Source organism: Schistocerca americana, chromosome 9 (assembly GCF_021461395.2).
Source record: "Schistocerca americana isolate TAMUIC-IGC-003095 chromosome 9, iqSchAmer2.1, whole genome shotgun sequence".
NCBI classification, from domain to species: domain Eukaryota; kingdom Metazoa; phylum Arthropoda; class Insecta; order Orthoptera; family Acrididae; genus Schistocerca; species Schistocerca americana.
Window position 1 is genome coordinate 204006532 of NC_060127.1, and position 15581 is coordinate 204022112.

At 42.4% G+C, this 15581-nt stretch overlaps 2 non-coding genes across 2 annotated transcripts; one reads left to right on the forward strand and one right to left on the reverse strand.

Moving 5' to 3' along the window:
• Positions 1-2319: 2319 nt before the first annotated feature.
• On the reverse strand, positions 2320-2392 carry Trnaf-gaa. The gene has a single exon. It is a non-coding gene; the product is annotated as a tRNA-Phe (tRNA).
• Positions 2393-15022: 12630 nt separating this feature from the next.
• Positions 15023-15094, forward strand: Trnad-guc. Its single transcript has one exon. It is a non-coding gene; the product is annotated as a tRNA-Asp (tRNA).
• The last annotated feature ends 487 nt before the right edge of the window (positions 15095-15581 follow it).

Below are 15581 nucleotides of genomic sequence, written 5' to 3' on the forward strand. Positions count from 1 at the left end.
ACTTATAGAACAGCAGCATTTGAATGTATTCGGCCACTAAAACACTATCTCGGTTACTATTCACATGATTCTAAGACATATTGCTTAAAACATGCGTCCAATAGCTATTCTAAACACTGCTGAAATTCCTTTCCAAACATGTATACCGATTATGGACTTCTATGTAAAAAGCTTGACATACGAGGTGCGTCCACATATTAATTTTTATTTTTTGGTAAGAACGTTACTTGCTAATCTACAACAATGTTATCCTCTTCAAAATATTTCCCATTACATGGTATACACTCATGCCAGTGCTTTTTCCAATTCCTGAAACACTTTAGAAACTGTTTCCTCGGGATACTTCATAGGTCCCTTGACTGTGCATTTTTAATCTCAGCCATTCTTGTGAAACCGCTGTCCTTTAAGGCCTGCTTTGAAATATTTATACAACTTGTATGCTCTTGGTTAACTTATAAGAGACGCACCAAAAGCAATATTTAACATTTCTAAAAATTTGATACGCTTTATTCCATTCTTAAAACAAAATTTAGTACAGATTCTCTAATGTATTTTTATACAAAACAAATAATAGTTGATGCTACAAAACACATGTAACCTATTTGACAGCTGACAGCAGAGTAAATACCCAATATGCATAACATTGTACAGACACTTTTCAGACATGTTTACGAAGACAGTGACAAAAAAGTTGATGTGTCAGCAGCTGGGCCGACACCTTGTAGGTCGAGATGGCTGAAAATGCACGCTAGACTAACGCAGACGGGCGTCAAGTACTGGAACAGGCTACGTAATTAATGCTATGAAGAAAAGTACGTAGCTAGATTAATACTTATCTTTAATCAATCATTGTGGTACATCGCTCTTGACTATACACAGGAGACTTTAATTACAATCACTGTAAGGCTAATGGCGCCTTGCTAGTTCGTAGCCATTAACTTAGCTGAAGGCTAATGAGAGAGAAAGGCTTCGTACATCTAGTCGCTAGCTAGGTCGTCCGTCCAACTGGGGACGAGTGCTCGTTCGTATCACGAGACCTGCCTTGTGGTGGCGCTAGGTCTGCGATCACACAGTGGCGACACGCGGGTCCGACATGTACTAAATGGACCGCGGCCGATTTAATCTACCACCTAGCAAGTGTGGTGTCTGGCGGTGACACCACAAAAGTAGTGCAAATCTAACTAATGCAACACACGAAATTATAAATATCTGGTTACTTTTTAAACACTCTTCGTGCTGCAAGTTCCAATGCAGCCCTTCAAAGAAAACTTCTACCTTTTAGTAGAAACACAAAGTAAGAAAAATCCTCAAATTCTACAGATTGATTGCACTATATCTGGTTCGTCTTATGAATAGAGGAACATAAATTAACATGAATGGGCATTCGGTTCTATGTTTGTAGTAGAATCCTGACTTCTGTTCTTATGTTAATATTATTTTCTCTATAATGTTTTGCTTCGAAGAAGCTATCGTCTTTTGTATTCATTATGGTTTTAAGGCATTTGTCTAAAAATAAACGCAGCAGCCGGGACGTATCTGTACACGGCGTCGCCACAGATTTAAAGCGCGCGCCGCGGCAGGGCCGGCACTACGTTGTGGAACAGCCTGTAGAAGCGGCCTGTGACGTAGCAGGGTAGGCAGAGTGGGGACTCGCTAGCTCGCTCTTCACTTTCCCGACAGACTACGCAACTGTTGTGGCCCAGCTCGCCACAGGAGAGGGTGCAACAGTTGTAAGGCAGCCTTCCCTACCAAATCATTGCATGCACCCTGGACACAGGGGTTGGAACGCCATACGGTTAATTGAAATGATACTGTCAGGCTCTTTGTATATAGCCTATACGGTCTGGAAAAAAAAGTAGCACCCAGAAGTGAAGGAGAAAACGAAATGAAAACTCGCAAGCTGAAAGTGTATGTGATTTTATTTCAGTTATTACAAAATCGAGTCAAATTTAACCGGAACTTGGCAGTATGCGCCCTTTATCAGTAGGACGCTGCAACGCCTCTGGCTTGTACGCCGGCGCTAGTTCATTTGGGAAGGGTGTCATCAAGCCTTTTACTGTTACCTGAGGCAAACTGGCGCGCAGCTGGCGTATCCTGGGTACTAGCACTATCACGGAACTGACGACCGAGCTCCTCTACTGGGGACAGATCTTAGTGTGGAAAAGCAGAAAAATGGTGTAACAGAAATAAAGAACAACAAAAATAGTATATGGTGAATCAAACGTAATAGTCTAATGTGGCGACAACAACTTTTGCAAGATATAAGAGTTAACTCTAGTGGATCTCTGGGGATACTGAAGTAACGGAATGAAAAATTAATGCCGAAACCCGGGATCGAACCAGGGACCTTTAGATCTTCAGTCTAACGCTCTCCCAACTGAGCTATTTCGGCAGATGCCTCGAAAGTCCTGCGATACGGCTGACGCAGCTACATTCTTCGGTTTCGTAATAGCTGTGTGGCGGCAGTCCAACGTTGTCCTGGAGTGGCGGGCGGGTGGCCGAGCGGGAGGGGGCGTGGTGTATCAGCGATGAGGTCAGACGGGTTGTGCTCCGGCACACATCAAGACCGCGTTCTCAATAAGAAACGGAAGAAGCTACAGATATATCGGTCATTGAAGACAGGGTACTGACTCGGTAAGCATAAGAAAAGGTATTACCAAAGGAGTTATAAAAATGAAATCTCAAAACAATGAATATCTGAATAGCAGGGACGTAGGAGCAAGGAGGTAGGCGTGAAGTTGTCTCCGCAGCAGTCCTTGCCTAGTGTCGCAATTAACAATCTGAAACGTGGAAATGGAACAGAGCAAAAGTGGACCATATCTCGGGCTCTAAATCTTCACTGATTACTGCAGATCTTATCACCAAATGAGAGCACTACACCGGCACTTGCTTGGTATGACAATTCATACACTGCACAAAAGAAAGCAGATCGCGTTCACAGCAACACTACACGTAATTTTTATCCACGGTATGTTCCAAGCTAAAGAGCGTTCCTTCAGTATGACAATCGTACCTCAGGAGTCTTCACGACCACGCAATCTAGCCCCGAAGACCAGCAAGCCAACTTAAGGACGGGGAAAATATAACAAAGCATTTACGTTTCACAAGCGCTGGCGATACTTCATACCAGCAGTAAATACTGAACTTCAAGCAGTAAAGTTCAACTTACCAGCACTCATTAAAGTAGCTCAGTTCCCAAGAATGATCTTTCGCTCCTCTGCACGGGAGTAAGACATTTGGAGTCATCAAATCTAACTGACCAGTAACTGTCAGTTTGCTTTAACTTACTCGGAAAATAGCTTTTTGGTTGCCCAAAAATTTGCTACAAGAATTTAGTCTGTCAACGACATGTTATTACAGAAGATATCACTGGAACAAAGGTTTATGCTTCTGAAGAGAGTTTCTGCTTTCCTGCAAGACGGAGTTGGAAATTATAAGAATAATTTTAGTTTTCGAGCTATATTTTGATTACAAAGAGGAATATTAGCTCGCAAGGGGAAAAAAGTAAAGAGTCCCCTGTTGTATCTACTACACCGCCCAGCCTGGGTTGCATGTTTGTAGAGAATCGCTATATTTGGCGCCAGACTGAGTCCGAAAACAGGTAAGCATGTAGAGGGACCAGACGCAGGACAGCAACATCAACTATGTAATTGCTGAAGTCCAAACGTACAACTTCTGAGTAGAGTTCCTATAAATATGGCAGTTCTCTGTGTTTTTCCACAACAGATGAATAGGAAGATGAGGATACATGCTACGAAAATAACAGTAACTAACCGCACCATACAAATATATTCGCGGAGCGAAAATACGTTTATACAGAAAGTGATTTGTTATTGCGCAAACCAAATTTATAACAGCAACATTTAGCTGCAGATGAGAAGCTACAAGTATTGAATAATGCAAAGAGAGCCGCACAGAACCAAAAATCCTAGAAAAAAATGTAATAATCACAGCAGACAAACTTTTTTTTTTAGAATGATTATTACTTAAAATATGTTTACATTTTACAGAACTCGATGAAAGTCTCCACTGATCAAGAGGCAAAGGTGCTAAAACGTGGTTTGCGCAGGTTGCAGAGAACAGTTATCAGCATATCAGGTGGACCTGAATTTCCAAAATTTGATTTGCACACACGGTCGCTGCTAGAGCTTCAAAACCAAAGGATGAAAATGTTAGATCGGGTATAACTTCGTAGTGTCTGTGTTTTGCGTGTTGGTATTCTGGTTGCTATGGACTAACTTGTTTGTCATTCTTTATTTGCAATTTACTGTTGTTATTTACGTTTACATACTCTCACTTTGTCATTTGGAGATGGTGAGTGGAGCTGTGGACGCTAGAAAATGGAGTGCCAAGTGGTGAAGTGGGAACATTTCCGGAAGAGTCTTCTACTTGAGTTCCGCAGAGGAATGAGAGCAGCGGGGGCGGGGCAGCCAGAAACGTCTGCGCCGTGTCTGGGACGCGCCACTGGACGGAGCGCGGCAACAACGTTTTCTCCTCGTTTTAAGGAGGATCGTTTTGAGATTAGTGACTCTCCACGTTCCGGAAGGCCTTCGGGGTTTGATGTAGATCGTTTAAACGCAGTATTCCACGATGATCCATGTCGGTGTACTGGAGAACTGGCAAACGTGATGATCTGTGATCACTTCACCGTCGTGCGATATTTGCATGCAGTGGGGACACATTTGAAAAATAGGGTGCATAGGTAACGAAAGCATTCCCTAAGCCAAAATCACAAAATCCAGCGCGTGACCGGCCACACGTGCATCTCTGCTCGCTCGCCATCAGTTGGCTCGTGAACAGCGCCAGCCATTCCTGTCTTGTGTCGTTACTGATGACGAGAAACGCTGCCTTTGTGCTAACATAAGGAAAAGAAAGCAATGGTTGCGCCCGAAAAAGCAGCAACTCCCCACAGGAAGGCCTACGCTAATCCACAAAAGACAGTGTTACACAGCTGGTGAAGCAGAGACTGTCTGGTGTACTACGAATTGCATCCCCGAGGTGTAACCACCACTGCTGACAATTACTGTCAACAATTGGGACGTCTTGCAGACACAATCCAGGAAGACTGTGTAACGTGACGCTACCCCACGAAACGCCCGCCAGCTCGCCTTCTGCTAGCTAGACTGACAAAAAACTACAGGAGGTGGGTCATAAAGTCGTTCCGCACCCACCTCATTAACCTGATCTTGCGCCCTCAGATTTTCACCTTTCCCCCTCTCTATCGAACAACCTTCAAGGAACTTCCATTCCGGATGAAAATGCGCTCCGAACATATCTCGATGAATTCTTCGCCTCAAAACCACGTGATTTCTACAGTCATGGAGTGGAAAAGTTACCCCACCGCTGGCAGCCTGTTGTAAATACAGAAGGAGATTATGTTATTGGTGACTAAACTCTCTGCTGAGTGTATCTTTTGTGTTTATTATTATCACTGTATTCTACGAACTTGTGCACTTACCATATAATAGGCGGCTAAGTCAATTATTATCCTTAAAGTAGTTATAAAATTTCATTGTAATCAAATAGGAAACTAACAAGAACATCATTTTTCGACATAGTCTTCTTGCGTTCCGTAGCACTTGGTCCATCGTTGTACAAGCTTCCTGATACCCTCATAAAAGAACGCTCTCTGTTGAGCTGCGAGCCAGGAATGCATCGCTTCTTTCACTGCTACGCCCGAGGCAAATCGACGACCCCTCCTTAATGCCTGTTATAATGGGCCAAACACGTGATAGTCAGAAGGGGCAAGATCAGGACTATATGCAGCATGATCCAGTACTTCAAATTTGAGTTTCTGGAGCGTTTCAGCAGTATGGGCAGCAGTATACGGACTGGAATTGTCGTGCAACAACATAACACATTCTGACAGCGATCGGCGTTTGCTTCGAATTGCGGGCTTTAGCCTGGCAGTAAGCATCTCACTCTTTATTGTTGTGCCCCTTTCCCCATAATGTTCCAGAACTGGACCTTGTGGGTCCCAAAAAACTGTAAACATCAGTTTTCCTGCGGACAGTTGAGTCTTGAACTTATTTTTTGCACGGTGAATTTGGATGCTTCCATTCCATACACTGCCATTTAATCTCCGGCTCGTAATGATGGATCCATGTTTCGTCACCAGTAATGATCCTGTCTAAGAAGTTGTCCCCTTCGTTACCGTAGCGATCCAAATGTTTATTGCAGATGTCCAAGCGCGTTTGTTTATGTAACTCTGTAAGTTGTTTCGGACCCATCTGGCACAAACTTTATCAAACCAAAGTCGGTTGCGGATGGTTTCGTAGGCAGAACCGTGGCTAATTTGCAGACGATGTGCCACTTCGTCAATAGTTAATCATCTGTCTAAGAGAATCATTTCACGTCAACGCTCAATGGTTTCTTCATTTGCGGCGGTAAACGATCGTCCAGCTTCTTCATCGTGCGTAACACTTGTGCGACCATTTCGCAATTTTTCGATCCATTCGAAGACACTCCGTTGTGGCAAAACACTGTTCCCGTACTGTACCGAACGTCCTCGGTGAATTTCGGCCCCAGATACGCCTTCAGACCACAAAAAACAAATTACTAAACGTTGCTGTTCTTTGCTGCAAATAGACAGCGGAGCAGCCATGATTAACAGCACGACAGCGATAGCGAAACTAACCTAGCAGCTTGAAAATTGCAAATATATAACAGTAAATAAACGAAGCATGCGTCGTCAACTTAAAACGACAGTACTACCAAAATAAACAAAAATATAACTAAATTGCCCCCCCCCCCCCCATGAACCATGGACCTTGACGTTGGTGGGGAGGCTTGCGTGCCTCAGCGATACAGAGGGCCGTACAGTAGGTACAACCACAACGGAGGGGTATCTGTTGAGAGGCCAGACAAACGTGTGGTTCCTGAAGAGGGGCAGCAGCCTTTTCAGTAGTTGCAGGGGCAACGGTCTGGATGATTGACTGATCTGGCCTTGTGACACTAACCAAAACGGCCTTGCTGTGCTGGTACTGCGAACGGCTGAAAGCAAAGGGAAACTACGGCCGTAATTTTTCCCGAGGGCATGCAGCTTTACTGTATGAGTAAATGATGATGGCGTCCTCTTGGGTAAAATATTCCGGAGGTAAAATAGTCCACCATTCGGATCTCCGGGCGGGGACTACTCAAGAGGACGTCGTTATCAGGAGAAAGAAAACTGGCGTTCTACGGATCGGAGCGTGGAATGTCAGATCCCTTAATCGGGCAGGTAGGTTAGAAAATTTAAAAAGGGAAATGGATAGGTTAAAGTTAGATATAGTGGGAATTAGTGAAGTTCGGTGGCAGGAGGAACAAGACTTTTGGTCAGGTGAATACAGGGTTATAAATACAAAATCAAATAGGGGTAATGCAGGAGTAGGTTTAATAATGAATAAAAAATAGGAGTACGGGTAAGCTACTACAAACAGCGCAGTGAACGCATTATTGTAGCTAAGATAGACGCAAAGCCAACGCCTACTACAGTAGTACAAGTTTATATGCCAACTAGCTCTGCAGATGACGAAGAAATTGATGAAATGTATGATGAGTTAAAAGAAATTATTCAGGTAGTGAAGGGAGACGAAAATTTAATAGTCATGAGTGACTGGATCTGAGTAGTAGGAAAAGGGAGAGAAGGAAACATAGTAGGTGAAAATGGACTGGGGCTAAGAAATGAAAGAGGAAGCCGTCTTGCAGAATTTTGCGCAGAGCATAACTAAATCATAGCTAACACTTGGTTCAAGAATCATGAAAGAAGGTTGTATACATGGAAGAACCCTGGAGATACTAGAAGGTATCAGATAGATTATATAATGGTAAGACAGAGATTTAGGAACCAGGTTTTAAATTGTAAGACATTTCCAGGGGCAGATGTGGACTCTGACCACAATCCATTGGTTATCAACTGAAGAAACTGCAAAAAGGTGGGAAATAAGGAGTTGGGACCCGGATAAACTGAAAGAACCAGAGGTTGTACATAGCTTCAGGGAGAGCATTACGGAACGATTGACAAGAGTGGGTGAAAGAAATACAGTAGAAGAAGAATGGGTAGCTTTGAGAGATGAAATAGTGAAGGTAGCAGAGGATCAAGTAGGTAAAAAGACGAGGGCTAGTAGAAATCCTTGGGTAACAGAAGAGATATTGAATTTAATTGATGAAAGGAGAAAATATAAAAATGCCTTAAATGAAGCAGGCACAAAGGAATACAAACGTCTCAAAAATGAGATCGACAGGAAGTGCAAAATGACTAAGCAGGGATGGCTAGAGGACAAATGTAAGGATGTAGAGGCGCATATCATATCACTAGGGGTAAGAGAGGTACTGCCTACAGGAAAATTAAAGAGACCTTTGGAGGAAAGAGAACCACTTGCATGAATATCATCAAGAGCTCAGATGGAAACCCAGTTCTTAGCAAAGAAGGGAAAGCAGAAAGGTGGAAGGAGTATATAGAGGGTCTATACAAGGGCGATGTTCTTGAGGACAATATTAAGCAAACGAAAGAGGATGTAGATGAAGATGGAATGGGAGATATGATACTGCGTGAAGAGTTTGACAGAGCACTGAAAGACCTGAGTCGAAAAAAGGCCCCCGGAGTAGATGAACATTCCATTAGAACTACTGATAGCCTTGGGAGAGCCAGCCCTGACAAAACTCTACCATCTGGTGAGCAAGATGTATGAGATAGGCGAAATACCCTCAGACTACGAGAAGAATATAATAATTCCAATCCCAAAGAAAGCAGGGGTTGGTAGATGCGAAAGTTACCGAACTATCAATTTAATAAGCCACGGCTGCGAAATACTAACACGAATTCTTTACAGACGAATGGAAAAACTGGTAGAAGCCGACCTCAGGGAAGATCAATTTGGATTACATACAAATGGTGGAACATATGAAGCAATACTGACCCTAAGACTTATCTTAAAGAAAGATTAAGGAAAGGCAAACCTACGTCTGTCACTGCCATGCTGAAGGAGAGAGCGCTCTGTGTAAGAGTGAATTCTTCGAATCAGTTGTCTGAGTGCAAAGCAGAGTCTATAATGTGGCTTTAGGTGTGAATTTCAAATGCAGAAAACTGTGAGGATGGCTTTGTCTGCTGATGGCATGCCACAACTATTATGGCGTCGATGGCCCTTTTTGATGGAACTTCAATGATAGTCTGCGGTTTTTTGGGTCAAAATGATGAACCCAGCGTTCATCATCTGTCACATTATGATGAAGGAACCCTCGACTGTCACGCTCCAGATGCAAAAGAAATTGTTGACAGATGTCCAGTGTCCTCCGTGCCATGTCAGGGGTGAGCATTAGAGGCAGCCACCGTGGGCAAAGTTTTCTGTACAGCTTTTCTGCAACGGTGGCCTTCACATAAACTCGTGATCTGCCATTCTTACCCGAGAGCTGTGTTTGCGTTTTCCGACGATTTTCTCTTACGAGTTCCTTAACCCGATCCCGATGACTCTCGTCGGTTGCCGTAAATTGTCGTCCTCTTGTGAAGGCATTGCTAATTACGCATATAATTTTTTTTTATTTTCTTTAGATTTCTATTCTTTTTCTTTTGTTCATATGGGCATTTCTGATTGTGATTATGTAACATTCTACTGTGGTTTTTGAATGTAAAGATGTAATTGTGATTATTTCGTTTGCCAATGCATAAATATGTTTCTTGCTTTGTACCTGTGGTAAAGTTTGTAAAGTTCTCTTTTGGAATATTATTAATTGTGAAAAATGCAGCCGGCCGGAGCGGCCGAACGGTTCTAGGCGCTACAGTCTGGAGCCGCGCGACCGCTCCGGTCGCAGGTTCGAATCCTGCCTCGGGCATGGGTGTGTGTGATGTCCTTAGGTTAGTTAGGTTTAAGTAGTTCTAAGTTCTAGGGGACTTATGACGTCAACAGTTGAGTCCCATAGTGCTCAGAGCCATTTGAAAAATGCAGTCAATAACATTTATAAAGATTTATGTAATTTACGATAACGATATAACATCTATAGACTGGGGACAGCGATAGTGATATCAATAGTCTAAAGGTTGTTGTGTAGTAGAGGGGATGGTGGATGGTGTGTCTGTGAAGCGTGCGTGGAAAAATAGTACTGTGTTTTATGAAAAGCATACGTAATTGTATGGACAGTGATACCGAACCATCAGATTGTTAATTCTCTTTACCACTGCGGTATGTAATGTCATCGCCAGCGAACTTTAAGAGCAAATAAACCGGACTGTGAAAGTGCCGCTAACAATACTTTGTTGTGACCGACACGAACAGTGCTTTTATGCGAATGAACTTTGCTGGTATTGTTTTTGGGTGGTGGAACTGTTGTATATCACATTCTATCAAGCCGTGAAAGTGAAGACTTTAATTAACAGTGCAATATAAATGGTTCTCAGTGACGTTGCCGAAGTTTGAAATGCGAGAACAGAGTGGACATTGTTTACGGTGTGCTTCACACACAAGAACGATTCTACGAACTGTGTATTTGTGGCTAAGGCTATATGAATGTGACGAACCGTGTAATTATGGACGATATCGTCACGGACAGTGCGTAAAGTGTAAAAACGAGCGATTTCTACGTAATGTACTTTGAAAGAGAGGACATGTCAACAACGGTCGTATACTGGCGTCTTGTGGTTTGTTAATCACCACGGGGTTAATGATACAGCTGTGCCGGAACTTTATTTGCGTTTCGCCGGAGAAGATTAACCAGCGGAACTGCCTGTATCCTGCTCTCATGATCGTAACCCGCCGAGAATTGTGCTGCCCAACGCAACGCTTCGTATGCAACAAAAAGTTAAGAGATTTCGCCGAACGCTATCCCCTGACCTAGAAACTTTCTTTCTCTATTAAAAGTATAACAATTACAGACTCTATTTAACTGAATTCTTTGTTTACTTTGTTTGCTTTCTGCTAACGAAAATAAAATTACAATCAGTGAATTAAAAGTTGCCTGGTACTCATTGTTGAAACACCAGCAAATATAAACTTCTTCCTCTCATTAGGACTAACTCTCCTTGCATGTCAAAATTATTGTAGTTATTTTATGTAGTTTTATGTATTGTATGAGACTAGATATATGACAGTGACTAATAAGAGTATTTTGTCGCGAAATATGGCGTCGCGCGAAAATTACGGCGACCGCCATAATTGCTTGCGTTCCGACCAATAACGTAAAAGCTGCTATTCCCGTATTGGTGCATTTTCTGACGTGAGCGTGAATTATAAATGTCAGCTGTCAAATCACGTAGGGGCTGTTTACCCAGTAATAAAAGTTCATGATATTGTATTGATACGAGTTGTAGTATTAAGAGACACTGGTTACACTCAAAACTGGGTAGATGTATGGTTAACCCCCCGTGTTCATGCAATTATTAACAGTATTGTGTGTGATTCACGAAATTTTGTCACTTTTTCCAATTCCTTTCAGATATTGTCTTAGATGTCTTTGAAGTTTCAGAGAACATATACACAATTTTGTCGGTTCACGTTAATTTCAGAGCAGTTTCTCATGAATATTAGAGTTTTCAGTTCATAAACAAAGTGGGATCGCGACCAATTGAGAAGTATAACTAAGAGTGTGGTTTTCCAACTAGAATTTTGGATGACTTCACAGTTCAGATTTTGATAATTATTTTTCCTGAGGGTTGAGGTCATCACACTCTCCGAGGTCTGTCAATCACTTTGAGGTTAATAACACCGTTTCCTCCATTATGAGCACGAACAACCCAGTGCACACGTCACCGATGTCGATACCATCATAACCGTACACAGCTCTCATTCTTTTCTGGATTCCAATTGACGTTAGAAACCGCCATGTTACACGCTACAATTCGGAGCCCTCTAGTAGCAGAGGGCTTGTGTCAGCCAAGTGGGAAAGTCAACCGAGTAATATAAATGAATGGAATAATTCAACCGATATTGAAAACAGAATGAAAAATTCGGAGGCATTAATTTTCACCACATCCTCAGAGATTTGTAATTGGAGCGTTAAAATGAAATGGTTCAAATGGCTCTGAGCGCTATGGGACTTAACATCTGAGGTCATCAGTCCCCTAGAACTTAGAACTACTTAAACCTAACTAACCTAAGGACATCACACACACCCATGCGCAAGGCAGGATTCGAACCTGTGAACGTAGACAGCGCGGTTCCGGACTCAAAAGCCTAGAACCACTCGGCCACAGCGGCCGGCTCGTTAAAATGAAACCAACTGCATTTTTAGCAAAGTTTTATTTGTGTAAACAAGAGTAATTGTACATATGTTTTTGGGTCAGGTCCGCCTTTAGCAAAACACAATTTTGTTTTTTGTCCCAGACATGTTTCACTGCAGTTGCATCATCATCAGTGATTTTTTTATATAATTGTGGCTGTTAAACAGACGATGCTGCAACTGCAGTGAAACATGTCTGGGACAAAAAACAAAATTGTGTTTTGCTAAAGCCGCGTGGGATTAGCCGAGCGGTCTCAGGCGCTGCAGTCGTGGACTGTGCGACTGGTTCCGGCGGAGGTTCGAGTCCTCCCGCGGGCGTGGGTGTGTGTGTTTGTCCTTAGGATAATATAGGTTAAGTAGTGTGTAAGCTTAGGGACTGATTACCTTAGCAGTTAAGTCCCATAAGATTTCGCAGACATTTGAACATTTGAAAGGGAGCTATGCTCGAGAATACGGCGGGTGGGGCAGGACTTCCCATTTCGACGTTTCCAGATATTCTTTTGACAGGCTTTGCGACATGGGATCGAGCATTCCATGCTGCAATATCACTTTTTCATGTCTATCGCTATATTCTGCCCGTTTGTGTTAAATGGGTGGCTTAAACGCATCAACTGCTTTGGATGACGACCTCCTGTGATTGTTTCCGTGGGTTTCAGTAGATTCTAAAACCTTCTCTCTTTGCCGGCCGGAGTGGCCGAGCGGTTCTAGGCGCTACAGTCTGGAACCGCGCGACCGTTACGGTCGCAGGTTAGAATCCTGCCCCGGGCATGGATGTGTGTGATGTCCTTAGGTTAGTTAGGTTTAAGTAGTTCTAAGCTCTAGGGGACTGATAACCTCAGCAGTTAAGTCCCATAGCGCTCAGACCCATTTGAACCTTCTCTCTTTCTCTTCGACGTCGAACTCACCGTTCTTGAAGCGTTGAAACCATTCTCTGCTTGTTCTTCCACTAATAGGTGCCCCACCATAGGTCTTATCCAGCATTTTATGAGCGTCATCCGCAGATTCCTTCATGTTAAAGAAGAAAAATAAAACTTCCCGCAAATGACGAGAACTGAGCTCGTAAGTTGACAAATGACGCAGTCACAAATAGACTAATATTTTGATGGCATTATGTTTACAAATGCCTAAGCTTATCGTATGACACTTACGACCTACCCCCTGCACCAGCACTACTGCCATCTATTGTAAAACGGCGGAAGCAAACTTGAAGACGTAATATAAACTTCGTTACAGAACCAGTTTTAACGTATGTCTGTGAAACAGGATATTTTTGCTAAAGGCGAACCCCACCCAAAAACATATGTCATTGGTAAAGCAAACACAGACAAAACACCTTCAACCTCAAGATGGTTATCAAGTAATTGTACATTTTTATTATTTATTTACCTTTCTAAACAGCAATATCTGCACAAACCACCGTTAGTTCACACAGCAACCACCAGACAGGTCGATCAGCAAATGGGTAGCGACTGCCTTTGGAATAATAAATATCTTAGCAGTTTTTGGCAATGGTTATATCTATTGTATGTGATATTTTCCAAATATCAGCCAACATTATATGAAGAAGGCTAGTAAATTCTGTAATCTAAACAAGAAATGTACAGAGGGACCTGCACGGAATTATGAATCACACCGAGGTCCGCTGTGTAATAACTGTAAGCAGTGGCCCCAATATGAAATCAAATAATGACATAGATATTCTCGAAAGGGGTCGTTCATACAGGCAAGCAATAATGATGATTTGACTTGCATCTTACCTGTATGTTAGTTTACTCTTGTACAAAGCTTATACTAGTATTACATGCTTTGATTCATGCATGCATCTTACTGTCACTTACACGTCTTTAGCACTGATGATGGCCTCGGATTCGTTCAAATCCAGCTACATCTGCACTAAACAGATTAACAGCGACTTTTTACTGTACATTTCTTAATTTTAAATACAAAATGAAGCAAGAAAATAATCCAGCCGACACTGTTGGCGACCGTAAATGCGTGACACGCGCTCCTCCATTTTTAACGATACTCACCGCACTCTCTGATATACTCCTCATCTTCCTTGGTCGACACAATAACTGTGTATGTTTTTCGTTTATTATGCATACTACATGACACGACGGCGTCTCGGAAATGAAAATCTTACAACACCGATCCTGAAGCAACGTTTGGCAACGATAGAACGAGAAACACATGCAATACAACAGAAATTATGCAGCTACACCGCCTGACGAAAAAAGTGAAACAAGCCGAAGGCATGGTCGAATGTCACGAATGGACGCGTACACACCACCCGTGGGTATGAGTTGCAGTTCTCTGTGACAGAGAATTAATGAAATTCATAAAAAATATCGACGTCCTTTACATATGAGAGCCAGTTCACATTTTTCGCATGACTGTGTTAAAATACACAAATGTTATTCAAAATACAGTACCATTATTTAACTTTATCTTTATAGTTGAACTTTTCTTGATTCCAGCTTGATCTTTCGGAACATTGTTCCTAGGAAAAAAAGCGATCAAAATGACTTCAAACTTCTCTGATCTTACACTGTTTCTATTTAAAATGATTTCAAACTTCTCTTAAATCGAACTCACAATTATTTGAACTTTTCTGAAGTCCCCTGAACTTCAAAATATCGAGAGCCGACTGTAATGCACAGTTCGCCTCGTGGTAGCGCAGGTAAATCTACAGAATAGTCAAAATTAAGACACCAATTTATCTAAATTAGTAAATACTAACGAGCAGTAAACGTTCAACAATGCTTTTCCTCAGTTGATGGCCTCTCTGAACAAGAGACGAATTTCTTAACAGTCCTTTGTCAGTTTTGGCTCACAGTCCTCGGTAGTGTAGTGGTTAGTATCCCCGCCTGTCACGCGGGAGACCCGGGTTCGATTCCCGGCCGGGGAGAAATTTTTACCACCGAGTAAAATATCAGCCGGCTGTCTAAACAGCAGAGAAAATGTTAGACTTTCCGTTGAACAGAAGACTATTTCGTTGAAGGAATCTGTTAGCGGCCACTTAGATTCAACTCAATCAATGAATTTCGGACATGGAAATTTTTGAACTACGTATTACGAATACCGTAAAAAATATCCTGTTTCACAGACGTACGTTAAAACTGGTTCTGTAACGAACTTTATATTACGTCTTCAAGTTTGCTTCCGCCGTTTTACAATAGATGGCAGTAGTGCTGGTGCAGGGGGTAGGTCGTAAGTGTCATACGATAAGCTTAGCCATTTGTAAACATAATGCCATCAAAATATTAGTCTATTTGTGACTGCGTCATTTGTCAACTTACGAGCTCAGTTCTCGACATTTGCGGGAAGTTTTATTTTTCTTCTTTAACATGAAGGAATCTGCGGATGAGGCTCATAAAATGCTGGATAAGACCTAT